Source organism: Pseudophryne corroboree, chromosome 5, assembly GCF_028390025.1.
Source record: "Pseudophryne corroboree isolate aPseCor3 chromosome 5, aPseCor3.hap2, whole genome shotgun sequence".
Taxonomy (NCBI): Eukaryota; Metazoa; Chordata; class Amphibia; order Anura; family Myobatrachidae; genus Pseudophryne; species Pseudophryne corroboree.
Genome location: NC_086448.1, coordinates 606,998,802 through 607,012,123, shown reverse-complemented (window position 1 = coordinate 607,012,123; position 13,322 = coordinate 606,998,802). Strand labels below are relative to the sequence as shown.

The following is a 13,322-nucleotide window of genomic DNA, read 5'->3' as shown; positions in this document are numbered from 1 at the left end:
AAGCGTAGGGGTCCCCCGTATTTTTGAAACCAGCACCGGGCTCCACTAGCCAGATACATAATGCCACAGCCGGGGGACACTTTTATATAGCTCCCGGCGGCCCTGGCATTACATAACCAACTAGTCACACCTGGCCGGGGTACCCTGGAGGAGTGGGGACCCCTTCAATCAAGGGGTCCTCCCCTCCAGCCACCCAAGGACCAGGGGTGAAGCCCGAGGCTGTCCCCCCCATCCAAGGGCTGCGGATGGGAGGCTGATAGCCATTGTGTAAAAAAATGAATATTGTTTTTAGTAGCAGTACTACAAGTCCCAGCAAGCCTCCCCCGCAAGCTGGTACTTGGAGAACCACAAGTACCAGCATGCGGAGGAAAACCGGGCCCGCTGGTACCTGTAGTACTACTACTAAAAAAATACCCCAATAAAAACATAAGACACACACCTTGAAAGTATAACTTTAATACATACATACACACCTCCATATACACATACTTGCCTTATGTTCACACGAGGGTCGGTCCTCTTCTCCATGTAGAATCCATGGTGTACCTGTGGAAAAAATTATACTCACAAAATCCAGTGTAGAAGCCTCTTCTTCTTTTAATCTAGTTGTAATCCAGGTACTTGTCAAAATTAAAAAAATGGACACCCGACCTCGCACTGAAAGGGGACCCATGTTTTCACATAGGACCCCTTTCCCCGAATGCCAGGAACCCCCTCTGACTTATGTCTAAGTGGGTTCCATCAGCCAATCAGGGAACGCCACGTTGTGGCATCCTCCTGATCGGCTGTGTGCTCCTGTACTGTATGACAGGCAGCACACGGCAGTGTTACAATGTAGCGCCTATGCGCTCCATTGTAACCAATGGTGGGAACTTTGTGGTCAGCGGTGAGGTTACTTTCGGTCACCCGCTGACCACAAAGTTCCCACCATTGGTTACAATAGAGCGCATAGGCGCTACATTGTAACACTGCCGTGTGCCGCCTGTCATACAGTACAGGAGCACACAGCCGATCAGGAGGATGCCACAACGTGGCGTTCCCTGATTGGCTGATGGAACCCACTTAGACATAAGTCAGAGGGGGTTCCTGGCATTCGGGGAAAGGGGTCCTATGTGAAAACATGGGTCCCCTTTCAGTGCGAGGTCGGGTGTCCATTTTTTTAATTTTGACAAGTACCTGGATTACAACTAGATTAAAAGAAGAAGAGGCTTCTACACTGGATTTTGTGAGTATAATTTTTTCCACAGGTACACCATGGATTCTACATGGAGAAGAGGACCGACCCTCGTGTGAACATAAGGTAAGTATGTGTATATGGAGGTGTGTATGTATGTATTAAAGTTATACTTTCAAGGTGTGTGTCTTATGTTTTTATTGGGGTATTTTTTTAGTAGTATTACTACAGGTACCAGCGGGCCCGGTTTTCCTCCGCATGCTGGTACTTGTGGTTCTCCAAGTACCAGCTTGCGGGGGAGGCTTGCTGGGACTTGTAGTACTGCTACTAAAAACAATATTCATTTTTTTACACAATGGCTATCAGCCTCCCATCCGCAGCCCTTGGATGGGGGGGGACAGCCTCGGGCTTCACCCCTGGTCTTGGGTGGCTGGAGGGGGGGGATCCCTTGATTGAAGGGGTCCCCACTCCTCCAGGGTACCCCGGCCAGGGGTGACTAGTTGGTCATGTAATGCCAGGGCCGCCGGGAGCTATATAAAAGTGTCCCCCGGCTGTGGCATTATGTATCTGGCTAGTGGAGCCCGGTGTTGGTTTCAGAAATACGGGGGACCCCTACGCTTTTTGTCCCCCGTATTTTTGGAACCAGGACCAGGCGCAGAGCCCGGTGCTGGTTGTTTAAATATGGGGGAACCTCTATCATTTTCCCCCCCCATATTTTTGCAACCAGGGCCGGCTCAAAGAGCCCGAGGCTGGTTTTGCTTAGGAGGGGGGAACCCACGCATTTTTTTTCCCTAAAAATAACACTTTCCCATCCCCTTCCCACTGATAAACATGCACGGATCTCATGGATCCGTGCATGCCTATCCAAACACGGTAAAAAAAAAGCAGGTCTGGTTTTTTTTTAGCACTTTTTCACGAATTGTATTTCAGCACGGCAGTGTTTGGCTATTGTCGGCAGTGTTTGTGATTTGCACTTTTTAGTAAATTCCCGATTTCTACCAAATTGCAGGCGTATTTGACCGATGGTGTATTGATTCGTGATTTTTTTCCTAGGACTTCCAAAATATTACGAATGCCCTCATCACTGCCGAGATTTTTGCTTAGTAAATTCCCGACATGACACTTTAAAGAAAAAACGGCATCTCGGTCAAAATCGGGAGCTTAGTAAATATACCCCTAGGACAGAGGTTCACCTTCCAGCAGGGGAAACATTTAAATGTGTTGGAATGGCCTAGTCAAAGCCCAGATCTCAATCCAATTGAGAATCTGTGGTCAGACTTGAAGATTGCTGTTCACAAGCGGAAACCATCCAACATTATGGAGCTGGAGCAGTTTTGCTTTGAGGAATGGGCAGTAATCCCAGTGGCAAGATGTGGCAAGCTCATGGAGACTTATCCAAGGCGATTTGCAGCTGTAATTGCCACAAAAGGGGGCTCTACAAAGTACTGACTTTAGGGGGGTGAATAGTTATGCACGCTGAATTTTTCTGTTATTTTGTCCTATTTGTTGTTTGCTTCACAATGAAATAAAAAAAAACATCTTTAAAGTTATAGGCATGTTCTGTGAATAAAATGATGCAAACCTCCAAACAGTCCAATTTAATTCCAGGTTGTAAGGCAACAAAATATGAAAAATGCAATGGGGGATGAATACTTTAGCAAGGCACTGTAACTTTCTGTATTGTAAACTGGTCACTATACTACAAATAGTTCTTCATTGGAAATGGGACAGATGGGTCTGTATCATTTTCTTATTTTTCAGATGATCATTGGCTGTAGAAAACTCCAACTGGTTCATCTCTAATACAAACCACGCCCACATGTTTTGGTCATAATAACCATATGTCCATTGCAGTGCAGTACTATAAGAGCCTGGACACTTTTCTGCCAACAAGTTGCCAATCATCCCCTACTCAAGGATCTCTGTTGGACAAGCCATCAGCTTGTAGGCAGTGCAAGCTCAGAGCCCATAGTTTAATGTAGTCTGGCAGCAGTTGTTCAAATTTCTTCAGTGGAGCTCCAGTATATCTGCACAAAACATAATAAAAAAATAATACTCCATTTAAAAAAAAACCCCATACAATCTTTAGATGATGATGTTTATTACATTTCCAACTATTTGCCTATCGTTCTAATACCTTTACTAAACCTAATACCCCAACTTTAATACCCTATCACTAATACACCAACTCTAATGCCCTAACCCCTAAACTAAACCTGTAACCCTAATACCCTAAACCTGTGGAGTAGACTAGATGGGCCACGTTTTTCTTGGGATCCGGTCTGAAGATCGACAGTGTCTAGGTCGACAATGTTTAGGTCGACCACTATAGGTCGACAGTCACTAGGTCAACATGGATGGAAGGTCGACAGGGTTTCTAGGTTGACATGTGCTAGGTCGACAGGTCTAAAGGTCAACATGAGTTTTTCAAATTTTTTATTTTTTTGGATTTTTTCATACTTAACGATCCACGTGGACTACGATTGGAACGGTAAAGTGTGCCGAGCGAAGCGGTAGCGGAGCGAAGGCACCATGCCTGAAGCATGGCGAGCGAAGCGAGCCATGCGAGGGGACGCGGTGCACTAATTTGGGATCCCGGTCACTCTACGAAGAAAACGACACCAAAAATAAATAAATTCCTCATGTCGACCTTTAGACCTGTCGACCTAGCACATGTCGACCTAGAAACCCTGTCGACCTTCCATCCATGTCGACCTAGTGACTGTCGACCTATAGTGGTCGACCTAAACATTGTCGACCTAGATACTGTCGATAAAACGAACCACACCCGTTTTTCTTATCTGCCGTCAAATTATATGTTTCTATGTTAACATGATTTAAAGTTGCTTGTACCTAATATGAGAAATTTTTATGGCCATAAATATCCAGCAGAGATACATTTTGCAAGGAAATAATGAGATTAAATAAATGGGCCCTTAAATCTGAATTTTCCTCACTGCACTGAATTGAGCCTAGAAGCCATCCAATGACCATGTCTATTTATCCAGGTTTTTTTTTGTTGAAATACAGCTCAGACATAGCAGTACAAATAGAGTGTGAAAGGAAAGAGACACAAGTCTTGTTAATTCAACAACTAACATCAAACCAAAATGCATGTACGTTTGAGCCTTCCCAAATAAAATATAATAATAAAAAACAACAACCTTCTCCTTTGTCTCAAATTTAATTAACTTTACCGTTAAATGAATTCCGTGCAAAATATATGCCTGAATTCACTGAATTATTAGATATGTAGAATTACAAGCTATTCCCAAATCATAAAACCATTCCCGTGTGAAACATAACCTGCTATCCTCTCATTAGGAGTTCACTAAAATCATTTGCCAAAAATGCATATATTGCAGATGATGACTTGTGTCATCCTACTGTTTTAAAGGCTATTTTCAAAGGAAAACCCATGCATTTTGCAACACCATGTTTTTAAAATACATCCTCAAGAATAGTTTCCCAAAATCCGCCATTACAGTCCAGATTTTATGGCTATCCATGCTTGAGTTCAGATGGTTAAGACAAATTTACAGGGGTACTAAATAAGGGCCTAATTCAGCATGGAATGCTGCTGCGACAGCAGAATGCATATGTATTCCTGGTGGATGGGATGCCGGTTGTCAGTATCCAGACAGCGGCATCCCGCCCGCCAGAATGCCAGCATCGGAGCCAGCGCAAAGAGTCCCCCTGCGGGCTTGGTGGCTTGCTGCGCTCACTACAGGTTCTATTCCCACTCTGAATATCGTGGACACCCATGAGTGGAAATAGCCCCTGTGTGCCGGTATTCCGGCTGTTGGCATTTTCAGTTGTCGGGATTCTGGCGTCGGTATCCTGACTACCAGGATTCTGACAGTGCACCGGAAAATTTTCGGGTTTTGTGTTTTGGTTTTGGATTCGGTTCCGCGGCCGTGCTTTGGATTCGGGCGCGTTTTGGCAAAACCTCCCTGAAAATTTTTTGTCGGATTCGGGTGTGTTTTGGATTCGGGTGTTTTTTTTTTCAAAAACAGCTTAAATCATAGAATTTGGGGGTCATTTTGATCCTATAGTATTATTAACCTCAATAACCATAATTTCCACTCATTTCCAGTCTATTCTGAACACCTCACAATATTATTTTTAGTCCTAAAATTTGCACCGAGGTCGCTGGATGACTAAGCTAAGCGACCCAAGAGGGCAGCACAAACACCTATGCAGTGACAGTAGACGACATGTCAGTAATCGTTGGCAGGTCCTTCAGGCCGGACCAGATGTCAGCACTCGCTCCTGACTGCCCTGCATCACTGCCAGCGGGTGGGCTCGGAATTCTTATCCTTTTCCTCGCAGCCCCAGTTGCGGGAGAATGTGAAGGAGGAGCTGATGACGGGTCACGTTCCGCTTGACTTGACATTTTTCTCCCCAGCAGGTCTTTGAACCTCTGCAGACTTGTGTCTGCCGGAAAGAGAGATACAACGTAGTCTTTAAACTTAGGATCGAGCACGGTGGCCAAAATGTAGTGCTCTGATTTCAACAGATTGACCACCCATGAATCCTGGTTCAGCGAATTAAGGGCTCCATCCACAAGTCCCACATGCCTAGCGGAATCGCTCCGTCTTAGCTCCTCCTACAATCTCTACAGCTGCTTCTGCAAAAGCCTGATGAGGGGAATGACCTGACTCAGGCTGGCATTGTCTGAACTGGCTTCACGTGTGGCAAGTTCAAAGGGTTGCAGAACCTTGCACAACGTTGAAATCATTCTCCACTGCGCTTGAGTCAGGTGCATTCCCCCTCCTTTGCCTATATCGTAGGCAGATGTATAGGCTTGAATGGCCTTTTGCTGCTCCTCCATCCTCTGAAGCATATAGAGGGTTGAATTCCACCTCGTTACCACCTCTTGCTTCAGCTGATGGAGGGGCAGGTTCAGGAGTGTTTGCTGGTGCTCCTGTCTTCGGCATGCGCTGGCTGAATGCCGAAAGTGGCCCGCAATTCTTCGGGCCACCGACAGCATCTCTTGCACGCCCCTGTCATTTAAAAAAAAATTCTGCACCACCAAATTAATTGTATGTGCAAAACATGGGACGTGCTGGAATTTGCCCACATGTAACGCACGCACAATATTGGTGGCGTTGTCCGATGTCACAAATCCCCAGGAGAGTCCAATTGGGGTAAGCCAATCTGCGATGATGTTCCTCAGTTTCCGCAAGAGGTTGTCAGCTGTGTGCCTCTTATGGAAAGCGGTGATACAAAGCGTAGCCTGCCTAGGAACAAGTTGGCGTTTGCAAGATGCTGCTACTGGTGCCACCGCTGCTGTTGTTGCTGCGGGAGGTAATACATCTACCCAGTGGGCTGTCACAGTCATATAGTCCTGAGTCTGCCCTGCTCCACTTGTCCACATATCCATGGTTAAGTGGACATTGGGTACAACTGCATTTTTTAGGACACTGGTGATTCTTTTTTTGATGTCTGTGTACATTCTAGGTATCGCCTGCCTAGAGAAGTGGAACCTAGATGGGATTTGGTACCGGGGACACACTACCTCAAGAAATTCTCTAAGTCCCTGTGAATTAACGGTGGATACCGGACACACGTCTAACACCAACACAGCTGCCAAGTTATCCGCTTTGCAACAGGATGACTGCTGTGATATTTCATCTTCCTCGCAAAGGACTACTGGACAGTCAGTTGCTTACTGGAAGTAGTACAAGTGGTCTTTTGACTTCCCCTCTGGGATGACGATCGAATCCCAGCAGCAACAACAGCAGCGCCAGCAGCAGTAGGCGTTACACTCAAGGATCCATCGGAGGAATCACAGTTAGGAGAGGACTCGTCAGACTTGCCAGTGACATGGCCTGCAGGACTGTTGGCGACACACGGCTTGACACCTGTGGTCCGCATTTCTGTTGAAATAATTCCACACCGACGAGGTGATTTTTTTTGTAATATGACCAGGCATGTCAAAGGCCATATTCGTCCCACGGACAACAGGTGTCTCCCCGGGTGCCTGACTTAAACAAACCACATCACCATCAGAATCCTCCTTGTCAATTTACTCCTCAGCGCCAGCAACACCCATATCCTCATCCTGGTGTACTTCAACAGTGACATGTCACGTCTAGCAAAGTTTGAGGATCCGGCAGCTGAGATTTGCCCGAGGAGGTAGCAGGCTGTGAATGAACCAGATGAGGGGGCTGGATATAGTTCCTTCGCATGGGACACGGAGCAATGAAGAACATAGGCGGGGTTTGAGATCAATGGAAAGTATTTATTATGTACAGGGCTGAGGTAGAGGACCGAGGCTGGAGCACGATGGTTAAAGACGTGGCAGGGGGCGAAGAACTGTGGATTGTGATTTGAAAGACGAGACTGTAGATGATGAACTGTGGAACTGTGGATGGTGGTTGAAGACGTGGCTGGAGACAAGGACTGTGGACTGTGGTTTGTTAAACGAGGCTGAAGATAATAATCTGCAGGCTGTGGTCGGTTGTAAAAAGGCGTGGCTGGTGAAGGAGATCTGTGGAGTGTGGCTTGAAAGATGAGGCAGAAGACCCGGGGCCGACTGTGCCCAAAGAGTCTTACTGGACCAGGTTTTCCAGGAGCGCTTCCACAGGCAGTAACAGTCTAGAAACGGCAGGGCTGCAGCAGCAACAGAGAACCAACCAAGCAGGATCAGGAGGAACCAGAATACAGCAGGAGTCCTGGGAGCACAGGCTATAGCACCTACAACAGGGTTGTAACTTGAAGCACTGGCATCCCTGTCCTAAACCAGCCCCCTTTTATAGGGAGAGCTTCCCCTGGATTGGCTGGAAGAAACAGGAAACAGGAACTATGCTTAAAACTTGGTCAGCAAGAGCGACCCGCTGTAGCGGCGTCCCGCCGCCACTAGCGGACCCCCTCACCGCCGCTACTGCTGCCCACAGATCCGGCACAGCAGCCCACCTCCGCCGCTGCCCGCACATAGCCAAGGAAGCCAGCCCCGCGGCCCCAGCGTACCAGTAAGACTCCGGACGCTGACAGTACCCCCCCTTTGCGGGTGGACTCCGGACACCTATGTGGTTTAGTTGGAAACTTGGCATGAAATGTCCGAAGAAGTCTTGGAGCATGGACATCCTCTGCATCTACCCAAGATCTCTCCTCTGGCCCATACCCCTTCCAATCAACAAGGTACTGGATGCGACCATAACGTCTGCGAGAATCGAGGATCTTGTGAATCTCAAATTCGTCTCCATGTGCTGATTGGATCTTGGGTGATTTAGGCACAGCGGCTCTGAACCGATTAAGTACCAATGGTTTTAAGAGAGAAATATGAAATGCATTAGGAATTTTCAACTGCGGAGGTAATTTCACTTTGTAAGCCACAGGATTCAACACTTTTTCGATTGGGTAAGGCCCAATAAATCTGAGCAAACTTTTTTGTAGGAACCTTTAATCTTAGGTTACGTGTGGAAACCCAAACCCGATCTCCTACCTTAAGGCTTGGTACAGCTTTTCGTTTCAGATCTGCATAGTTCTTATATCTCTTGGATGTCTTGAGCAAAGTCTTGTGAACTTGTTTCCAGGCTTCAGTAAATTGTCGAAGTGTTGACTCTGCGGCAGGAACCTCAAGCGTAGGCAGAAGTTGGAAGTCAGGAATTCTTGGATGGTAACCATAATTAATGAAGAATGGAGAAGATTTTGTGGCAGAGTGATAAAGATTGTTATGGACAAATTCTGCGAATGGGAGGAAGTCCAGCCAGTCGTCCTGTGAGGAGGACATGAATAAACGCAGAAAAGTCTCCAGATCCTGGTTCACTCTCTCTGTTTGACCATCCGTTTGGGGATGATATCTTGAGGAGAAGTTTAATTTCACGCCAAGAGCAGAACATAGGGATCTCCAATACTTGGCCACAAATTGAGGACCTCTATCAGACACGATTTCCTGTGGTAGACCATGGAGTCGAAAGATCTCTGCTATAAACAATTTTGCCAAATGGGATGCAGATGGAAGATTAGCCAGAGGAACAAAGTGTGCCATTTTAGAGAATCGGTCAACTATGACCCATACGGTGTTTCGCCCACCAGACGTAGGTAAATCTGTAATAAAGTCCATAGAAATATGCGTCCATGGTCTTAGTGGTACCGGCAAAGGATGGAGTAACCCAGCTGGTGGACCCTTGGGACTTTTATGCTGAGCACATTTTGGACAGGCAGCTACGAATTCCTGAACGTCAGTCCTGAGGTGGGTCACCAGTAGGAGCGCTGAATGAATTTAAGTGTCTTATGACCGCCCGCATGGCCCATGAAGGAGTAGGAGTGAGCCCATGTAAGAAGTTTTTTGCGAAGATTTGGTGCAACGAAGATCTTCCCTGGAGGAAGAAGTGGAGAGGTATTAGTTGCAGAAAAAGAGGTGGATTCCAGGATAAATTGCTTTTTTGAACGGTCAGAGGGTTCTTCAGAACTTAGGGAGCGAGATAATGCATCTGCCTTTTTGTTGAGGGAACCTGGTCGGTAACTGAGTTTAAAATTAAAACGGGTAAAGAAGAGTGCCCATCTTGCTTGGCGTGGGTTCAGACATCAGGCTGACTGTAGATACAGAAGGTTCTTGTGATCCGTGGTCACCGAAATTGGATGCTGAGCTCCCTCCAACAAATACCTCCACTCCTCAAAGGCCAACTTAATTGCCAGTAATTCCTGTTCCCCAATAGCGTAATTCTATTCAGCGGGGGAGAATCTTCACGAGAATAACGCACAAGGATGGACCTTCTTGTCCTCGAAAAGCTGGGATAATACTGCTCCCACTCCCACAGTAGAGGCATCAACCTCCACCAAGAACGGACGGCTGAGATCGGGTTGTCGAAGAACTGGAGCAGTCGTGAAGGCCTCCTTTAAAGATGAAAAAGCTTCCAAAGCCTCAGGAGACCACTTGGCAGGATCGGCTCCCTTCCTAGTTAATGCGTTTATAGGAGCTATGATAGAAGAATAATTTTGAATGAATCTTCGGTAGAAGTTAGCAAACCCCAGGAAACGTTGAATTCCTTTAAGGGTAGCTGGAAGCGCCCAATCCTGAATCGCCTGGACTTTAGCGGGGTCCATCTGTAACCTCTGCCCTGAGAGAATGTAACCGAGGAATGGAATCGTGGGTACTTCAAAGGTGCACTTCTCTAACTTACAGAGTAACTGATTCCTTCGTAAACGAGTTAACACTTCTTTGACTTGTTCCCGATGGGTCTTCAAATCCCTAGAAAAAATGAGGATGTCATCCAGATACACTACCAAGCAGTCGTACAGGAGATCTCTGAAGATTTCGTTAACGAACTCTTGAAAGACGGCTGGGGCGTTACATAGGCCAAAAGGCATTACCAGGTATTCGGTATGGCCGTCGCGGGTATTAAATGCCGTCTTCCATTCGTCCCCTGGGCGAATACGTATAAGATTGTAGGCCTCCCGTAAGTCCAACTTAGTATATACAGTAGCTCCTTTAACACGGTCGAACAGTTCTGGAATCAGAGGTAACGGATATCTGTTCTTAACTGTTATGTCATTGAGACCTCTATAGTTAATACAGGGCCGCAACCCCCCATCCTTCTTTTTGACGAAGAAAAATCCTGCTCCGGCCGGAGATGTAGAAGACCTGATGAACCCTTTCTCCAAGTTCTCCCGGATATACTCCGACATGGCCTGTGTCTCGGGAAGTGAGAGAGGGTAAATTCGTCCTCGGGGAGGAGTCTTACCGGGTACTAGCTCAATGGGACAATCCCAAGTACGATGAGGAGGCAAGGTGTCTGCCCCATGCTTACTGAAAACACCTTGAAAAGCTTGGTACTCCACAGGAAGGCTGGAAGGGCTGAAAGAACAGAGAGGTCTAACTGAACGTAAATAGTTCTGGAAGCAGTCTTGTCCCCAAGAGAGAACATCCATAGTTTGCCAATCTATGTGGGGGTTGTGTCTGATTAACCATGGAAACCCTAGGATTAGTTCATGAGAGGCTTTAGGAATTACAAGGAAAGAGATTTTTTCTGAATGGAGAACTCCGACCTTCAGCTTGAGAGGAATAGTACGAAAGGATATAATACCCTCTGGGATATAACTTCCATCCACTGCGGTAACAGAAATGGTACGATCCAAAGGAACCGTTTGTATTCCTGTTCGTTTGACCAGAGCTGACGTAATTAAACTTTCGGCGGCTCCGGAGTCGAGTAGTGCAGGGATGAGAAGAGAAGAAGAAGGGAGCTCCAATTGGGTTAACAGGACAGACTCTTTCTTGGTATGTAATTCTGAGAATTCTCCTAGCTTGACCTCTCCGGCACAAACTAGGAGCGGGCTTTTCCCGGACGTAGATTGCAAGTTTTAACAAAGTGATCAGATGCACCACAATCAGGGCAGAGGTTCCCTTGTCGCCGTCTCTGACGTTCTTCATTGGAGAGGCGGGAGCGATTAATCTGCATGGGTTCTTCCGCAGTTGGTGATGATGTTGCTGGTGGAAGAACAACTCTAGGCTTAGGGCGATCTGACCGCAACCTCTCCATACAGCGCTCTCTGTACCTTAGGTCTAACTTATTGCATAAATAAATTAGTTTATCCAACTTATCAGGTACGTCCTGAGTTGCGAGGTCATCTTTGATCTTTTCGGAGAGACCGCTCCAGAAAGCTGCAATGAGAGCCTCCTCGTTCCAGTTCAGTTCTGAGAAAAGGGTGCGAAACTGGATCACGTACTGACTGACCGTACGCGTGCCCTGACGCATCCAAAGGATTTCCAATGAGGCGGCAGAAGTCCTGCCCGGTTCGTCGAAGATTCTTCGAAAGGTGGCCACGAATTCTGGATAGTTAGATAAGATGGGATCCATCCTCTCCCACAATGGTGAAGCCCATTCCAACGCTTGCCCGGTAAGTAAAGAAATTATATAGGCTACTTTGGTTTGTGCTGATGGGAAGTTGGCAGACTGTAGTTCGAACTGGATTTCGCACTGGTTAAGAAACCCGCGGCATTGTTTTGAATTCCCATCGAATTTACTGGGAGGTGGCAAATGCAACCGTGGAAGTGGTACTGGTACAGGAGGAAGCGGGACCGGAGGTGCTAATGTGGGAGCAGCTGTAGATACTTGAGGGGCCTTCATGGCAACACAGAGATAATCGAGACGTTCGGACATACTCTGCATGAACTGCACGATTTGAGATTGTGTGGCCTCCTGCTTATTTAAGCGAGACCAGATATCTGCAGTTGAATCCCCTCCTGAGGCCCGATCACCCGTCGAATCCATTTGGCCAGTGCTTACTGTCACGTCTAGCAAAGTTTGAGGATCCGGCAGCTGAGATTTGCCCGAGGAGGTAGCAGGCTGTGAATGAACCAGATGAGGGGGCTGGATATAGTTCCTTTGCATGGGACACGGAGCAATGAAGAACGTAGGCGGGGTTTGAGAGTCAATGGAAAGTATTTATTATGTACAGGGCTGAGGTAGAGGACCGAGGCTGGAGCACGATGGTTAAAGACGTGGCAGGGGGCGAAGAACTGTGGACTGTGATTTGAAAGACGAGACTGTAGATGATGAACTGTGGAACTGTGGATGGTGGTTGAAGACGTGGCTGGAGACAAGGACTGTGGACTGTGGTTTGTTAAACGAGGCTGAAGATAATAATCTGCAGGCTGTGGTCGGTGGTAAAAAGGCGTGGCTGGTGAAGGAGATCTGTGGAGTGTGGCTTGAAAGATGAGGTAGAAGACCCGGGGCCGACTGTGCCCAAAGAGTCTTACTGGACCAGGTTTTCCAGGAGCGCTTCCACAGGCAGTAACAGTCTAGAAACGGCAGGGCTGCAGCAGCAACAGAGAACCAACCAAGCAGGATCAGGAGGAACCAGAATACAGCAGGAGTCCTGGGAGCACAGGCTATAGCACCTACAACAGGGTTGTAACTTGAAGCACTGGCATCCCTGTCCTAAACCAGCCCCCTTTTATAGGGAGAGCTTCCCCTGGATTGGCTGGAAGAAACAGGAAACAGGAACTATGCTTAAAACTTGGTCTCCAACATGGTGGCGCCCAGTAATGCAGACCTTTTTGCAAAGCCACAATGCTCACTGCCCCATGTCTCCTAGCAACGGCTCAGCAAGAGCGACCCGCTGTAGCGGCGTCCCGCCGCCACTAGCGGACCCCCTCACCGCCGCTACTGCTGCCCACAGATCCGGCACAGCAGCCCAC

At 47.3% G+C, this 13,322-nt stretch overlaps 1 long non-coding RNA gene across 1 annotated transcript in view; it reads right to left on the bottom strand.

The window, feature by feature from the left end:
• Positions 1–2,771: 2,771 nt before the first annotated feature.
• Positions 2,772–13,322, bottom strand: part of LOC134928115 (uncharacterized) — a 73,832-nt gene continuing 63,281 nt past the window's right edge. Inside the window, exon 3 of the long non-coding RNA XR_010177828.1 lies at positions 2,772–3,201. This is a non-coding gene — a long non-coding RNA (uncharacterized LOC134928115). The remainder of the gene's footprint in view (positions 3,202–13,322) is intronic.